Source organism: Equus asinus, chromosome 3 (genome assembly GCF_041296235.1).
Source record: "Equus asinus isolate D_3611 breed Donkey chromosome 3, EquAss-T2T_v2, whole genome shotgun sequence".
Classification (NCBI taxonomy): Eukaryota; Metazoa; Chordata; class Mammalia; order Perissodactyla; family Equidae; genus Equus; species Equus asinus.
This window is the reverse complement of record NC_091792.1, coordinates 3,681,658-3,697,659: the sequence shown is the minus strand read 5'-3', so window position 1 is coordinate 3,697,659 and position 16,002 is coordinate 3,681,658. Positions and strand designations below refer to the sequence as shown.

The 16,002-nt window shown below is 45.9% G+C and overlaps 1 long non-coding RNA gene across 2 annotated transcripts in view; it reads right to left on the bottom strand.

The window, feature by feature from the left end:
• The window catches only part of LOC123284595 (uncharacterized), a 93,480-nt gene extending 82,278 nt beyond the window's left edge, over nucleotides 1-11,202 (bottom strand). The window contains exons 1-2 of one of the 2 annotated variants that reach the window (XR_011501823.1): nucleotides 11,104-11,202; nucleotides 3,753-3,867 (exon numbers count right to left, since the gene is read on the bottom strand). This is a non-coding gene — a long non-coding RNA (uncharacterized lncRNA). Of the gene's footprint in view, nucleotides 1-3,752; nucleotides 3,868-10,341; nucleotides 10,474-11,103 lie in introns of those variants that run through there. The other variant, XR_011501824.1, reaches the window with a different exon arrangement.
• Between the last annotated feature and the right edge of the window lie 4,800 nt (nucleotides 11,203-16,002).

The following is a 16,002-nucleotide window of genomic DNA, read 5'->3' as shown; positions in this document are numbered from 1 at the left end:
GGGTTTTGGCATTAACACTTTTTCTTTGCAAAATTGTGCCAGACTCCATGCTTCTCCCAACTTAACTCAAGTCTGAAATTGAGTCTCACGAGATGCATCTGATGGGTGGACCCTAATTCACATCCAGAACTGTAGCAGTAGGGGCATCTGTGAACAGTAGGCTCTGCCATCCAGGAAGGAGCGTGAGAATGACGTTGCCATGAATGGAGAATGAGCCGCTTCCTGGAATCACCACATCCTCCTACTCCAATGTGCTTTCCAGATTACCTTGCATGCCTTGCCCCTATGCCTGCCATTACCCCAGGCTGCCCCGCTTTACTCTCTGGCTCTCAGGGTCCTGGCCAGGATCTCCCCTCCCCCTGGGCCCTTCTCTACCCATACTGGTTCACGTTGGTCTCTGTCCACCCGCACAGTGCCTTCTAGCAATCTCCTCCCAAACTCTGCAGCTGGCATCAGATAAAGGGGAATCTCCAGTCTCTCTCACTGTCTCCCTTCCTTCCCACTGCACTGAGGGTTTTATTCAGCTGCCCATTCCATTTTCACCTTGTCCTGGAAACTGACCGCTTAGCTTCATATTTTTGGCTAACTCTGAATCCTCTAGAGCCATAGGTCAGATCGAAACAATCTATTCCCCTTCTGATTTCTTTCTCACTTGTCACTTGTTTGCAAACAGGAACAGCTTATCCATTAGGCACAAAGGCATAGTACCTAGAGGCTCACAAGAATGTCTTCATGTTGATTTCTTTTAAAATCAAAAGAAAATAATAATACGAACATATAATAATGAATCCAGCCTGAGTATATTCATCTTCATACCCCACATTTGTAGAAAATATTTTTACATATTCTTTTAATAGAGGAGGGGACCCACAAAGGCAAGCAAAAGTCGTAATATGATCCTGGTGGCTCTTGAGTATGTTGTTATCCCTCGTGGGTGCATGTGTGCTTCAACTTAACTATAAAGTTCTTAAAAATGAGAATGGCCTTTTTTACATATTTGTTTTCCCTACAGAAAGTATCTTTTTCTAAATATTGGCACCTGAGCTAACATCTGTTGCCAGTCTTCTTTTTTTTCACTTCTTCTCCTTCTCCCCAAAGTCCCCAGTACACAGTTGTACATTCTTGGTTGTAGATCCTCTGGTTGTGCTATGTGGGATGCCACCTCAGTGTGGGCTGACGAGTGGTGCCATGTCCACACCCAGGATGGGAACCTGAGAAACCCTGGGCCGCTGAAGAGGAGTGCACGAACTTAACCACTCAGCCACGGGGCCAACCCCCAGAAACTATCTTCTTATTAGAAACTTGTGTTAACTGGCTGACCAAGTGCAACATGCTCCCCACAACATAGAAAGATCAGGGGTTGCATTTTCCTTTCTCCATCCCAGGGTCAAAGCCACAGAGGGCAGACTGAGTGAGCCCCACACGCTGCTTAGTCTACGTGAAGACTGTGGAGACCATCCACTGCTGGTCGGAAGCTCACGATCAGGCAGCATTCTCCCCTGTTCTTAGAGGCCAAGGAGAGGAGGCTCTAAGTTTCGCTCACTCGTTTACTGATTCATTCATACAGCGGAATCCCGGCTTCTCTCCTCTTACTAGTTATGTGGCCCAGGCAAGTAATTTAAGCTCTCTTTGCCTCGGCTTCCTGAACTAGAAACTGGGGAATAAATAAGTTCTGGCTTCAGAGGGTCCTGATGAAGAGTAAGTGAGATCGTCCATGTCAAGGCCGACGGTGCTACTGAGCACTCTAGCAATGGTGGCTGGCAATTAATTGGACAAAAGTTGGAGTACCAACATGGTTACCAAATTGACACATGTAGACTGAATGAACCAACAGTGATCAGACATCTGAAGGCCTTCTCTCCGGGCTCGCCCCTCCCCTGTGGCCCCAGTTGAGCTCACTGGCTGCTGGAGCTTCAGAGCAGCCTGTCAGAGCCACGGAAATCAAGCACATTTGTGTTCTCTGGCCTGTTGTGGGATGAAGGTGCTTTGCCCACATCTCACCACACCGAGCGTGTGCTGACTAGGAGAGAGCTGGTCACCAGCCCAGGGTTACAGAGGAAGTGTCCCCCGTGGCTGTGGACTGTGGCAGCACCACCCTCCGCTCTCCCAGCCCAGTTTCACCTCCACTCAGGACATTCCCCACAGAGCAGCCACACATCTTTCTGAAGGTGCATGTTCAGTTGCAGCCTGTCCCTGATCATCCTGTACAAGCTTCTCCTTGAGTTTCAAGCACAGACTCTCAGTGGCTTCCCGAACCTCCATGTCTTCCCTGCCTGCTCTCCCCTCTCCCTCCAGCTCCGCCCCCAGCCCTGACCCCAGCTTTTGGCTCCTGAAGGAGCACATCCTCTTTCTCTCACAGACCTCCCGCCTCGAGTCCCCTCGCCCAGCGCAGCTTTCTCTTTCTCTTCATTTGGCCGATTCCCACTCCACCCTGGGAAACAAGCAGGTTGGAGCCCCTGCTTCGCTCTCCCACAGCACCTGGTACCCCAACCATCACTGCAATTGTAACTACCTGTTTAATGTCTGTCTTTCCCAACAGACAGTAAGCTTCCTTGGGCCACCGCTGTGCCTGTCGTGTTCACGACCATACCTTCAGCACCTGACGCAGGGCGGGCTCCTAGAATCTCTCAGCGCACATCTGTTGGCTGAAATAATGAACTAAGAGGCTAAAGAATAAGGTCCCAAGGAGCAAAACCAAGAGTGAATGTCAATGCCCAGAATCGGTGTGCATCCACTGAACCAACACAGGGATGGGGCCAGAGAAAAACAGGCTCATGGGAACCACGCTGGCCCTCAGGTTCCTCCCTGTAAATCGGGGATACTGACAAGCCTGTCTCACAGGGCCATTGTGAGGATCAAGTGAGTTAACAGAAAGAGAGCACTTAGAACAAGATGTGACATATGCTGGCTGTGTGTGTGACTGTTCTTTTTATCAGCCTCGTTGGGCATTGTTCCTCGGTACTGGCCCTCATGCCACACAGTGAACATGGAGGGCAGTTGACTGAGGCAAGCGTGTGCAGGAAGGGACATCTGTGGACGGGTGACGTTCAATGGCCCATCTGAGAGGGGCATAGAGCAGGAATGGCTGGGGCCGCCTTTCCCCGAAGTGTCCCGTTCTCTACAACGTGCAGCGGATTAGCGAGTTCTGACCCCGCTCCGAGGACGGCACACAACCCCATGCTGCCTCCTCAGCCCATCTGCAGAGCTGGGCCCGATGAGTATTCCATCTTTATCCCCAAGTCCCCAAGAACAACACATCAAAGAGCATGTTTGCATCCCTACAGCAGATAACAGCACTGCCATGAGCTTCAGGGTCCACATGTGCCACAGATAGAATGAATTAATAATTTCACATATTTATAAAATATAAATTAACCCAAGAAATATATAACTCCAAGTAAAATTCCTGCTTTTTAAAGCTGAGCAGAGAAAGACACTTCATAAACTAAAGCCTAGTAGGTTTTCATTATATGGCATCACCAAATTGGCATTTATCACATGGAACAAATCACTCCTCTCTGATGCAAAGATGTTGACACAACAGAAGCATCAGGCTATTTAGGGTCCGGGGAGGGGTATATCCAGATAGCTGACTTTTTACATTACATTTGATTATTTGGCTTTTTTTTAACAATAGAAAATCAGGTAACATGATCAGTGAGAATTCTAGAGGCTCTTGTGCATTTAAACGAGCACAGTAAATTACTTGTAAAACCATGCAGCAGTTACCTTGGTCTTTGTGTGTAACATACCATGTCTGTGTGGAACCCCATCTGCTTTGATGGTAGACAGCGATTCGCTCTGAAACCTGCCTTCTCTTGCTCTGCTCTGTGTGAAGAGGGGCCTTTAATAGCCCAGCTGGTTTTCCTGGAAGAAGAAAAAAGAAGCAGGGTGAGAAATGTATGTATCAGACTTCTTTCTTTTCTATAATATGTAAGGATAATTTATATTCATATTCAAAGATGTAAAGAGCCACACACCAACTTTATAGAGAAGTGGTAAAAATGTAAAGCAGGATCCTATATCGAATATACTGTAGCAAAGAAAAAAAGCTGTCAGTCTATTCTACAAGAACATAATCTACTAAAAACCAACCTTTTCTCTTCTTGGGCCCCAACCCTGAAACAGAGCAGCATGTATATCTGCAAGAATTCTGTAGGCATGCGGATTATTTATTACTGAGTTTGGGGATTATTTTATTGCTAAATAGGCTTGAGGGAGGCCATGTATTATCTATGAAATATTTCCAAATATTATTAAGGATACATCATTAGAAAAGAGAGCAACTTTTTAACTTAAGGTTCCATTTTCCTCATAAAGAATTTTTTCCATTCAGAACCTGAAATAATGCTACACACACACACATGCATATAAACATAAAAAATACATATATATTTTTGGCAAGATTTTATAACCACAATAGAAAAAAGAAGAATAAAAAAAGAAGAAATCATTAGCATCACCTGCAGGTAAAGAAATGCGTGAGCTGAGATGGAAGGCCTTTATATGTAAAGCCAAGAATACTTATTTCCATATTGCAAAATGTGTCAAGTTTTGCAGAGATAATAGCATTGACTGGAGAATGTTAATTACAATAAATCTCCCAGAAACCCCCAGAGCTAGCATCTCTCCCTCTAGCTCTGGGTAGTCTGTAGAGCAGATCCAGGAGCTCACCTCTGCCTTCCTCTCCTGTCCTCTGGCCTTTTCTGAATACTCCCAGCTGAACTAGAAAATTTCTGTTTGGCAGCAGTCTGGAAGGAGCATCCAGAAGGACCCAAAGTTACCCCAGCTCTGTAGGGGCCCCCACAGCCACAGCCACGGAACAGCCAGCCAGAGATTCACCCAGAATCAGGCCTGCACTCCGCCCCAGCGGGGGCCACCCTGCCTCTTGGCAATGCCCCCTGGGCAGATGCTCAAACACTGCAGCCACACACGGAGCCACCTGAGAGAAGGGAGGATAGTCGGCCAGCTCCGCTTCTCCACCTCTGTGTGTACCTGAGCCAGTTCCATCCTTCCCTCTAGCACACCCAGGGAAAACCACGTGAAGGATAAAATAAAACAGCAATGCATAGAGAAAGGAGAGGCCACCATAGTGCGTGGGATCTGTGCTTGACAGAACGCTCATGACTGCAAGATCTTCCCCGACCTGTTCCTTCACAGCATAAAAACCACGTTGCTAAATTCCAAGCTGTGGTGCTGAAGGATCTGTTGGACATAAAGCTTATTTGAGAACAGGGAGGAGGGGAGATGGGTAGTATATAAAAATCACCTTTTATTAGAAATCTCTCTTTTCCTGAGGAATCTGCTTGCATTGTCTCTGACCATTCCATCCTACAGAGGACAAAACCGAAGCTCAGAGACATGAAGTAACTTGCCAAGATTACACAGCTGGTAGATTATGCCTCTGAGCTGGGTCTGAATCCAAATTTTTAAGACCTCATGCTTTTAACCCCTCAACCAAACCACACTGCTTATCTTTGTAGATTCAGCAAATGTGGACAGTATGAATAAGAACCCATTTCTTGATTTAACAACCAATGGTTTCATCAAAATACGTATGACAATCTTATCAATAGCGTTTGAAGGAGAGACATTATAAAGTCCTAAAGCAACGTTGATGTGTCTTATATTACACACACATACAGTACATTCAGGTTAAATTAATGGAACAGTGCAAATACAAGAAGGCACACGTATGGCAGAAAGGCTGTATCATCTGATCGCATGATCTGATTCTGTGGTCGTAAGGGTTTTCCTGCAGCCGTAAGACAAGCACCTGCACGGTTCACCCCAGAACCTGCAGAGACCGAGCTTGCTGCCTCCCTCCGTGGGCTAATCAAACAGCAACACTGCTAAGTGCAGTGCAGCTTCCTGATTGGATCCTGGAACAGAAAAATGACGTGAACGGAAAAACCTGTGAGACCTGAATAAAGTCGAGGGCCTAGTTAAGAGTAATGTCCCAATGATGGGGCCGGCCCAATGACTGAGTGGTTAGGTCCGTGCTCCGCTTCCACAGCCCAGGGTTTTGCAGGTTTGGATCCTGGGCGCGGATCCAGCACTGCTCGTGGGGCCATACTGGGGTGGTGTCCCACATAGTGAGGCCAGAGGGACCCACAACTAGAGTGTGCAACTCTGTACTGGGGGGCTTTGGGGAGAAGAAGAAGAAGAAGAAAAAAAAAAGATAGGCAACAGATGTTAGCTCAGGTGCCATTCTTTAAAAAAAGAAAGTAATGTACCCATGTTACTTTCTCAGTTTGGACAAATGCCCCACAGTTATCTAAAATATTAACATCAGGGCAAACTGGATGGAGGGAACACAGTGTTCGCTTTGGAACTTTTCTGTGAATCTAAAATTATCTTGGGCCAGCCCCGTGGCCGAGTGGTTAAGTTCACGCACTCTGCTTCGGTGGCCCAGGGTTCGGATCCTGGGCGCAGACATGGCACCGCTCATTAGGCCATGTTGAGGCAGCATCCCACATGCCACAACTAGAAGGATCCACAACTAAAAAAATATATATACAACTATGCACTGGGGGGATTTGGAGAGAAAAGCAGGAAAAAAAAAAAAAAGAAGATTGGCAAGAGTCGTTAGCTCAGGTGCCAACCTAAAATAAAATAAAATAAAATAATCTCAAAATGAAAAATTTGGTTTAAAAAGTTAAGTAAAATTTAAATATAAAAATAAGAGAGAGCGAGAGAGAGAGACAACACTATGCCAGAGGCAGGAAGACCATCTTGCTGGCCTCTTATCCTATCCAAAGGGAAAAAACATGTAGGATAATTTTTAAAATGTTTTTACTGTTTTTTATATGTCACTAATATGATCACACAGATGCAAAATCACTGACTGTGTATATTTAAATAAAGAGAAAGTTGAGTCTCAAAGATTGGAAATAGATGTCAGTTAAGCCAAAACCTTGCTTTGTCTGAGTCACTCCCCCGGGAGCCCGTGCTCTCGCTAGTACTTCATTAGGAGGCATTCTCTTTGCTGGAGTGAGTAACAAGGAAACTGCCACTAGACGCAAAAGAAGACTTGAAATAAATAGCAAAAAATACCGGGTTCTTGGATAAAGACTTAACATCCTAAAATTCAGTTCTCCCTGTGTCAATCCGTAAACTTGTTTCCAACAAGAAGGCTAACTCCTTTTGTGGGGGAACTAGACGAGCTGTTTGCAACATCTGTAAGCAAGCAAGAATAGCCATGAAAATTTGGGGAAAAAAGAGTAATAGGAAAGAACAAGCTGTGCCAGATTGTACAGTGCATAATAAAACTACCGTTTTAAAAACAAAGTGGCACTGTGCATGACCAGAAAACTGATCAATAGAATGAAGCAGACTATCCAGAAATAGATCTAAATACATGAAGCAATTTAATATATAACAGTAATGAAAAGATGTATTACTCAATAAATGGTGTTGAGGCAAGCAGATGTTGATATGGAAAATATCAGTAAGGTTGGCTTTTTACCTTGTACCTTCCACCAAAATAAATTCCAGATGTATCAAATATGAATTCAGAGACAAATAGATAAAAACATGGAAAGATTTTTTGAAATAACCTATTTTTGGAAAAGCTCTTTAAATGTAATATGAAATTTTTAAGTCATAAAAGATAGAGACCTGGATATTTGACTACTTAAAAACTTTCTGCATGGGGGTTACTAAACAAAATAAAATACAAACAACAAACTGGTAAATATGTTTGTGATTCGTATCCCAGAAAAAAAACCACTAACATTATTAATATATAAAGAGCTATAACAAATCAATAAGAAAAAGAATAACAACCCAATAGAAACATAGGCAAGGGATATGAACATACAGTTCACAGAGCAGGAAATACAAAGAGCTCTTTAAACAGGCAAAGATGTTCATCCTTACTTAGAAGTACACATTAACCACACTGAGGCACTATTTTCACCTTCCAGATTGGCAGAGATACAGAAGTTTGATATGACACTGTGTTATCAAGGATTTGAGGAAACAGACCCTGTCATCTATGGCTGGTGGGAGCATACAACGGTATGATCTTTACAGCAAACGAGGCAATACAATTTCAATCAAAACCACCCATGCTCATACTTTCTGACCTAGCAATTCCAATTCTAGTTATTTACCCTCCAGGCATACTCTCACAATTGGAAAACCCCACAACTACCAGAATATTAATTGCCAAATTATTGGTGACAGCAAAAGATTAGAAACTACCTAAATATCCAACAATAGAGGATGGATTAAATAAACCAGGGAACATCCATATAATGGAATACGATGCTCTAATTAAAAAGAATGAAGAAATTCCATAGGACTGAGAGTGGAAAGCCTCCAGAACATATTAAGTAAGAAAAGCACACAATGAAACGATGAATGATGTTATCGTTGTTGGGGTGGTGGGTACAGCCGTGTGCTGCATAATGACATTTCGGTCAACGCTGGACCGCATATACCACAGTGATTCCATAAGTTTAGTACCGTACATGCATAGTAGGCTCTACCACCTAGGTTTGTGTAGGTGTGCTGTATGATGTTCGTACAATGACGACATCATTGCCTGATGACAGATTTCTCAGAACGTGTCCCTGTCCTTAAGTGATACGTGACTGTCTTGATAAACGGATATAAAATTTGCATAGGGGAAGGGTTGGTTGGGGGGACAAATGTCAGAAGAGATGGTGACAGTTTTGTGGGTTTTCTCTTTTGGCCTCTCTATTTTCTGATGAACATTAATTCCATTTTATATAAGGAAAATAAACAAAGTTAATTTTATAGGAAACACAGTCAAATGCCCCGTAACGACTCAACGCATTTCTGAGAAGAAAGTGAAAACAAATAAAACCACCTGGTTCTTCAGGCCCCTCGCCTGATCCTCCGCCGGCCCCACCCTCTCCCCAGGAAAACAATGTCGTGTTAAACCCTCAAAGCCTCCCAGCTCAGTTGTTAAGGTAATTGTGTTTACTCTTTTCCAAACAGAGTAATTTGAATCAGAAAAGCAAATGTGCTCAGTCTTCAGGTTCTTTGAAGTTGTCTTCCTCCTTGCTCCCACGTGTGCAGCCGCCCACGGCCGGCCGGCTGCCCAGGGCAGGACACACAGCTTCTGCAAGCATTGCCTTAGCTACTCCATTCTGCTTGTGATGATGATGTGAAACAAAACGTAAAGAAAATCACATTTGAAATAAAACAATAGGCCCTGAAAAACACAAGCCCTGGGGTTTTTTCTGCCCTTTGAACTCTTGTGGAAATTATGAAACTTTGGAGTATTTTAAAATTTCAGAACAATTTTTAGCGTGGCAGAGTCCCAGAGACAAGACTATTTTCCTCCCTGAAAATAACATCTGATGGAGGCAAATGGTATGTCTGAGACATTAAGAGCCAGCGTCCGTCCCTCCTGAGCCTATCACGTGCCTTCCCTCCAGATGACCCTCGGTAAACATCACAAAGCCCTAAATGTGATTTTCGGATTTTAGGTTCCTAAGACTCCGGAGCTGTGGCTGTTGAGTCATGCCGGCTGGATCTGCGCAGGGAAGGGCAGAGCAGTCCACAACGTGTCAGACGAACCATCGAGTCATCCAGATAAAACCTTCTAGTCTAGAGACCTCTTGTGTCCCCTCCACCCCAAACCTCCCAGCTGGTCTCCTCTTCAATCTGTGGGGTCCTGCGTCTCCTCCCTGGAGCTCCTAGTCCTTTTACCATTTCCTCCTTTTTAACACTCCTTTCCCTGCTTTTCCTTGTCACAACAAATTTGAAATTGGAAGGTATTTAAGAAGAAAAAAATAGAAAAAGATTCAAAAGAAATCTGTTGGAATATCCTTTGCTCATTAACACCCTGAGGTTAAGTGTCTCTAAAGGCATTTGAATCCTTGGGGGTTGTTTTTTTTCATTACTTTATGTACTTGCAATAAAAACATTCCTTCAGACTTTAGAAATTCTAAATAAAACAAGAACAAAAGAGTGTTCCCTTTTTTCAGCTCTCCACCCAAATGTTACCACTGTAAATCAAGGTAAAAAAGTGAACTAACTACTGGCATTTAAACGTTTGCTGTCCCAAATATTTATTCCTTCCTACTCCCCCGAATTTGTTTTATAGAAAACAATGCTCATAAAACAATAAATATTCATTCTTTATCTACTAAAATTTTTAGATCAAAGTGCCGTGTGGCCCAAATCCTGAAGAGCAAAAAGTAACCATATTTGTTCAGCAGAGAGCCTCCAGCTTCAAACTCCCCATAGCTGCCTGACCAAGTCGGGTTTCCATTTCTCTCTCAGTGCTGGCCCTGCAGACACAGTAATATGATTACCACCCCACATTTGCATAATACACTTTGCAGCTAGAGTTCCACTTACCCCTCAAATGTTCGCTGGGCTAGAATGGAACACATTTTGGCATGAGACCTGGACCTGAATCCAGGTGCTGTCACTTAACTAGCAACACACTCCCACAGCTGGATTCAGTTTTGTCATGGGTAGGACCAGAGCACGTGCCTACTTCCCTGGGATGTCGCCATGACCGAATGAAATAATCGATCCACGGTTGCTGCCCATGAGCAGCCCGGCCGCTGTTGCAGCACCTCGCCATGTGGTCTTTCGGTGTTTGCATATTTGCCTCCCAGTACTAGATGGTAAACGCCAGGGAGGAGCTGTGTCTCTACCTCTGTAGCCTCAGAGCAGGTTCCAGGCACATTTTGAAAACTGGCTTAAGCATACTGGTTTTTTATTCCTTCTTCGGGCTCACAAAACTGCTACAGTCCCCCCCACCCCCACACACACCAACACCACGTCCACCAGCAAGAGGGAGCTAGAGCCGCCATTCCCCTGCCACATTCCCACAGCTCCTGCAGTCCCATTCAGGCTGAACATTCATGGGAGCCACCAGAAGCACAGAGAAGAGGCCCCCCTACCCCCAGCTGCGAACCAGGCTAGGCTGGCATGAACCGCCCCACCATTGCCAGCCCCAACTTGCCCAAAGCCTCCCTGTGCCCCATCAGCAGTGCTCTGCCCTGATACTCCCCCCACACACAACACACAGGCACACGCATGCACACACATGCACACGCACACAGCTCCCAGGCTCAGGGTGCCAGGCAGCCTGTGGCTTTCTATCCAGACCTGCAAGACTCCCACGGCATTCACGTTTCTGCTGGTCCCCTTCCCTCGGCCCATACGGATGTGTTTCCCTGAGGCCGAGTCCCCACCCCAGAGCCTTCGTCTTATTGTTGACAAAGCGGTTCAGTGACAAAGTTGTTGTTCCTGGGGACATGCTCTTGTGTAATGAACTTGGCAAACAACTTTAAAATGACTACCAACATCCACCCCAGGGCAGATACATTCTGCCCAGCCCTGCAAACTGCTCTGTGGTCCTCGAAGTGCCCTCGGGCATCCCCTTCAGAGAGTACACTGAGGTAGGACTGGGTTTCATTCATAGACCTGGTGATGGACTACTGTCTACTAAATTATGCAGTGACATGTTTATTGATGGGCCATCTTTGTGCTCCTTGCTAAGACTGAGACACTATGCCTTCAGTGCCCTTCATTAGAGGTGACACAGGGCACAATTTCCAGATCCCAGCTCTGCCACAAACCATGTGGGTGACTGTTAGCCTGGCCCTGAGCCTCAGTGTTCCTTCTGCAAGATGGAGATGTTCTGCTTTACAAATTGCTTCCAGGATTAGAAGGGACATACGTGACACACGGCGTGCAGCAGTGGCGAGGTCCAGTAAATGACTGGTCTTGTCTTGTGTTTTGAATGCTTGCTCAGAGGCAGTCATGCTCAAGGGGCTGATGGACACAGGAGGCGGGGAAAACGTGTAAACACATCACTTGGGCACCAGGGTAGACATCTCCGTGGGGTGACCTTCCAGGGGGCTGAAAAAAGGGAGTGTGGTCATGCCTTCTGGGGTGGGGATTCCTTTACAGACGAGGGGACACAACGCAGTGAAGGAAGTTTAAGTGCAGGACCAGTGGTGAAGACTGGAATGGCAGTGCCGATGGAAGGAACGGCGTGAGTTCTGACTCCCTGGAGCCCACGGGATAAACCTGGGCCGCGCGGCCTCAGACCGCGGTGTGGGAGAAATGCAGCCTGAGGGAGGTGCGGCTGCAGAGCACAGGGAATTTTTAGCCTCCTGGCTTGTAAGCAACAGGGGCTGTTCATCGAATGTGTTTTCCTCTTGAAAATCTTTATCTCTATTCATTTTAATTGGAAAAATAATAGCACATGCTCATTGTTAAAGAAAAATCAAGCAGTACAAAAGGACACAGCATAAAAAGCAAATGATCCTGCCCCATTCCCCAGCGGTAACAGTTTAGTGTTTATCCTTCTGGACTTTTCTCTGAAGAGTGTTTTAAGCAAGAAAGTGTCATGATCAGATCTTGTATGAAAAAGCCACTTTGAGTATAAGGTGGCATGGGGTGATGGAGGTGGGAGGCGTGCCAGGTGGCTGAGGCAGTGCTTTCCGAGGCAATGAGAGCCTGCAGGAGGCAGTGCTGGGGGTGCGGGGCACCTGGGTCCTCATCAGGGGCAAGGGTGACAGAGAGGGAGGAGTCAAAGATGACATCTTTATTTTGGCTCAAGTTAATGAGATTGGAAATACAGAAGAAACACAGGTTTGTGGGGGGAAGTTATGAGTATAATTTTGGACCTGGTGGGTCTCATGCGGCTGTGGGACAGCCAGGAAAGGATGTGCTGGGTCCCGGGCTGAGGAGAGGAATCTGCCTTAAAGGAGTAGACGTCATGTGATGGTGAGATCACTCAGGGAGAGCCAGAGGAAGGCCTACATTTAAGAGAACAGCAGAGAAAGGGGATCTTTACAAGGAGCCAGAGAAGGAGCAGACCCAGGAGGGGAGAGAGGAGAGCAGTGTCACCGTCAGCCCGGCAGGATCCCATGTCAGACGCCATGGAGGGAACAAGTAATTTGACTCAGGCAAAAACCAGCTTTGTTCTTCATGGTCATCAGGGAGCTTTACCAGAATGGGTTCAGCACATCATTTATGTACATTATTACAAAGGAACGGGAAGGAAATAGAACACAATGTCAATAGGAATTATTTCTGGGCATTGAGATTATGGGTGATTGCTATTTCCTTCTGTTCCTAGAAGAGAGACGAGGGGTAAGGGAGGAAGAAGAAGGTGCAATATTCCAAAAGGAAACATTTAAAAATTATATGGGGCCAGCCCTGGTGGCCTAGTGGTTAAGCTGGTATGCTCTGCTTCAGTGGCCTAGGTTCGGTTCCTGGGTGCAGATCTACGCTACTTCTCACTGGCCATGCTGTGGTGGCAGCTCACATACAAAAAGAGGAAGATTGGCAACAGATGTTAGCTCAGGGCAAATCGTCCTCAGGAAAAAAAAAAAAAAATTATATGGATGAAGCAAATTTATTCAACATGTTCAAGCATTTAGTATAAGGGAAGATACCAATTTTATGGAGTATGGCACAGAATAATATTGCTATTACATATTACTGCTTGTTATTTGGTAAAGGCGCCACGTGGAGCATGGTGGGAAACTCTCTGGCTCCCTGAAAGACCCCACGAAGACAACTCAGGAACCCACTGTAGGGTATTCCCCAAACTTTAGCTACTGAAGTCCACGATTTTCATCAAATCTCTTCACCATCAGTCCTATTATTTAGTAAACATTGTATTTAAAGCAACCACTTTTTAAACTTAAATAGATGCATATAATTGTTGTTACAATAATAATGAAAAGTAAGTATAATGAAACAAAATAGCTATTAGTAATTCTAGCAAGATGCTCTCAGCAACCCAAGGCTTGCAGCCTGCGGCCTGAACTGGCTCTCTGGTAGAAAGGACAACCCACAGGCACCAGAGGTGGTTAAAGCCTTACTGGTACTTAGTTGTAGTTTGGATTTCTCCAGAAGTGAACCCTGTGACAAGAGTTCAGTTGCAAGCAGCTTACTTCAAAAGGTGAAGGAAACATTGGAACACAAATAAGAGAGCTGGGAAGTGAGGTAAGAAAAAGGGAAGGAAGCCAGTAAATGATGTGTCACCAAGCTAGCAACCACTCTGGGCAACTGGAGCTGAATGCCACTGGGAAAGGCCTGGAGCCTGCACAGAACACACCTCAGAATCAGCCACACAAAGGGCGAGAGAGCTGGGGTATTGTCACACCAACAGCCGGTGGAAGCTAATTCTGGGCACATTAACTCCCCAGCGTTGCAAGGTGCCTTGTGGGCAGCAAGAGCAGGCCCCAGAGGCAAGAGAGGACCCCAGGCAGAGAACAGAGGTGCTGCCTGGAAGGCTGGCAGGAGCACAGTGACTTGATAAAGAGAAGAGGTATGCATAGGGCCCAACGGGGGCTGCGAGACACTCAACCGGGATGGAAAGAAGAGACAAGGAAATCGCTCTCACTATTTGAGGCAAAGGAATTTATGCTGTGCCTGGTAATCATGTGAAATCATCTCCCATACCACCAAGCTGAGGTTCCTCCACCCCAGGACCCTTCAGACACTGGAGGCCTGAAGCAGCCCAGGAGGGAGATCGCCTAACCCCACAACCGTCCTGAGGGGCCTGGCCGGATCTCAGCCACGGAAAAACAGGCCTTTTAAAATACTGTTAAATTTAAATCTACTTTTCTCCCTACCAATTAGAAAAAGCCTCATCATATCTGCCTGGCAATACAGTCGTCAAAAGTATTCTCCATGGAAGCAAGCCACTAGGAGGAAAACCTATATGGACCACATAGACGAATGAGAGTGCGATTGGTCATTTTAAAAAGGAATCTTTACCCTTATAAAAGGACCGTCAAATCCCTTCAAGTAATAGCTTCCCTGATTCACTTAAAATATGGTTTATTTACAAATATCAAGCTACACTCACCTATAGCTCACGACTATGACAAGGACGTAATTTTATACGTCTCCTGTGCTACCAAACTGGGTGTGCGTATTTTTGTAGATATTCTTTCATTCAACAAACATTTACTGGAGTTTTTCTATACACCAGGAGCTGTTCTAGGCACCTGGAAGAGAGAGTCATGAGGGAAACACAAAAATCCCTCCCCTCCAGGGCACTCTGTTCCAGTGGGGCAGACCGTCAGTAGATAGGTGAATAATACACACAGACGTCAGCTGGCAGTAAGCGCTACAGAAAAGCAGGAAAAGAGGTGAGGGAGTGCTGGTAGCCAGGAGAGGTTGTAATTTTACATAGGGTGATCGGAGAGGACCTTATGACAGGGACATAGGAAAGACCCAAAGGAGGTAAGGGAGGAAGCCATGTGAAGAGCTGGAGAAAGATCACCACAGAGAGAGGAATAGCCTGCGCCAAGGTCCCGGGGCAAGAACACACCTGAGATGTGAGAAACAAGAGGGACACTAGTGCGGCTGCTGCAGAGCAAGCGGGGGAGGGCAGAAGGTGAGGCCAGAAAAGTCGGGGCGGAGCAGAGGTCACATAGGGTCTTGTAGACCAACATGAAATGGTGACTCCTGGAGAGCTCTGAGCAGAGGAGAGGCCTGAACGACTTGGGTTTAAGAGGATCTCTCTGGCAGCTTTGCAGACAACAGGCAGGTGCGACAAGGGCAGAAACGAGGAGGCCGGTGAGGAGGCTACTGCCAAAACCCAGAGGAAAGACGACGGCAGCTTGAACCAGGCTGTGCATAGCTGGTTCTGGGTTATGTTTTGCAGGTGAAGGATTTGTAGATAGATTAGATGTGGGGAGTGAGAGAAAGAGAAGAGTGAAGGACGGCTCTAAGGCAGAAGAACTGACCTGCCATTTCCAGAGACAGAGACGGTGGAGGAGCAAATTTAGGGGAAGATCAGAAGCTGGACTTTGAACATGCTAAGTTTCAGACACCTATTAGACATCAAGTGGAGAGGTCTGGTGGTAGCTGGAGATGCAAGTCTCTGAGTCAGGGACTAGGTCTGGCCAAAGACAGAACTTGGAGTTGTCGGCATCTACTATGTATTTACAGGCATGAGAATGGATGAGGTCATCAAGGGAATGAACAGATAGAAGAGAAGGGGCTGAGAGGCTGAGAAAAAGGGCCCCTCCA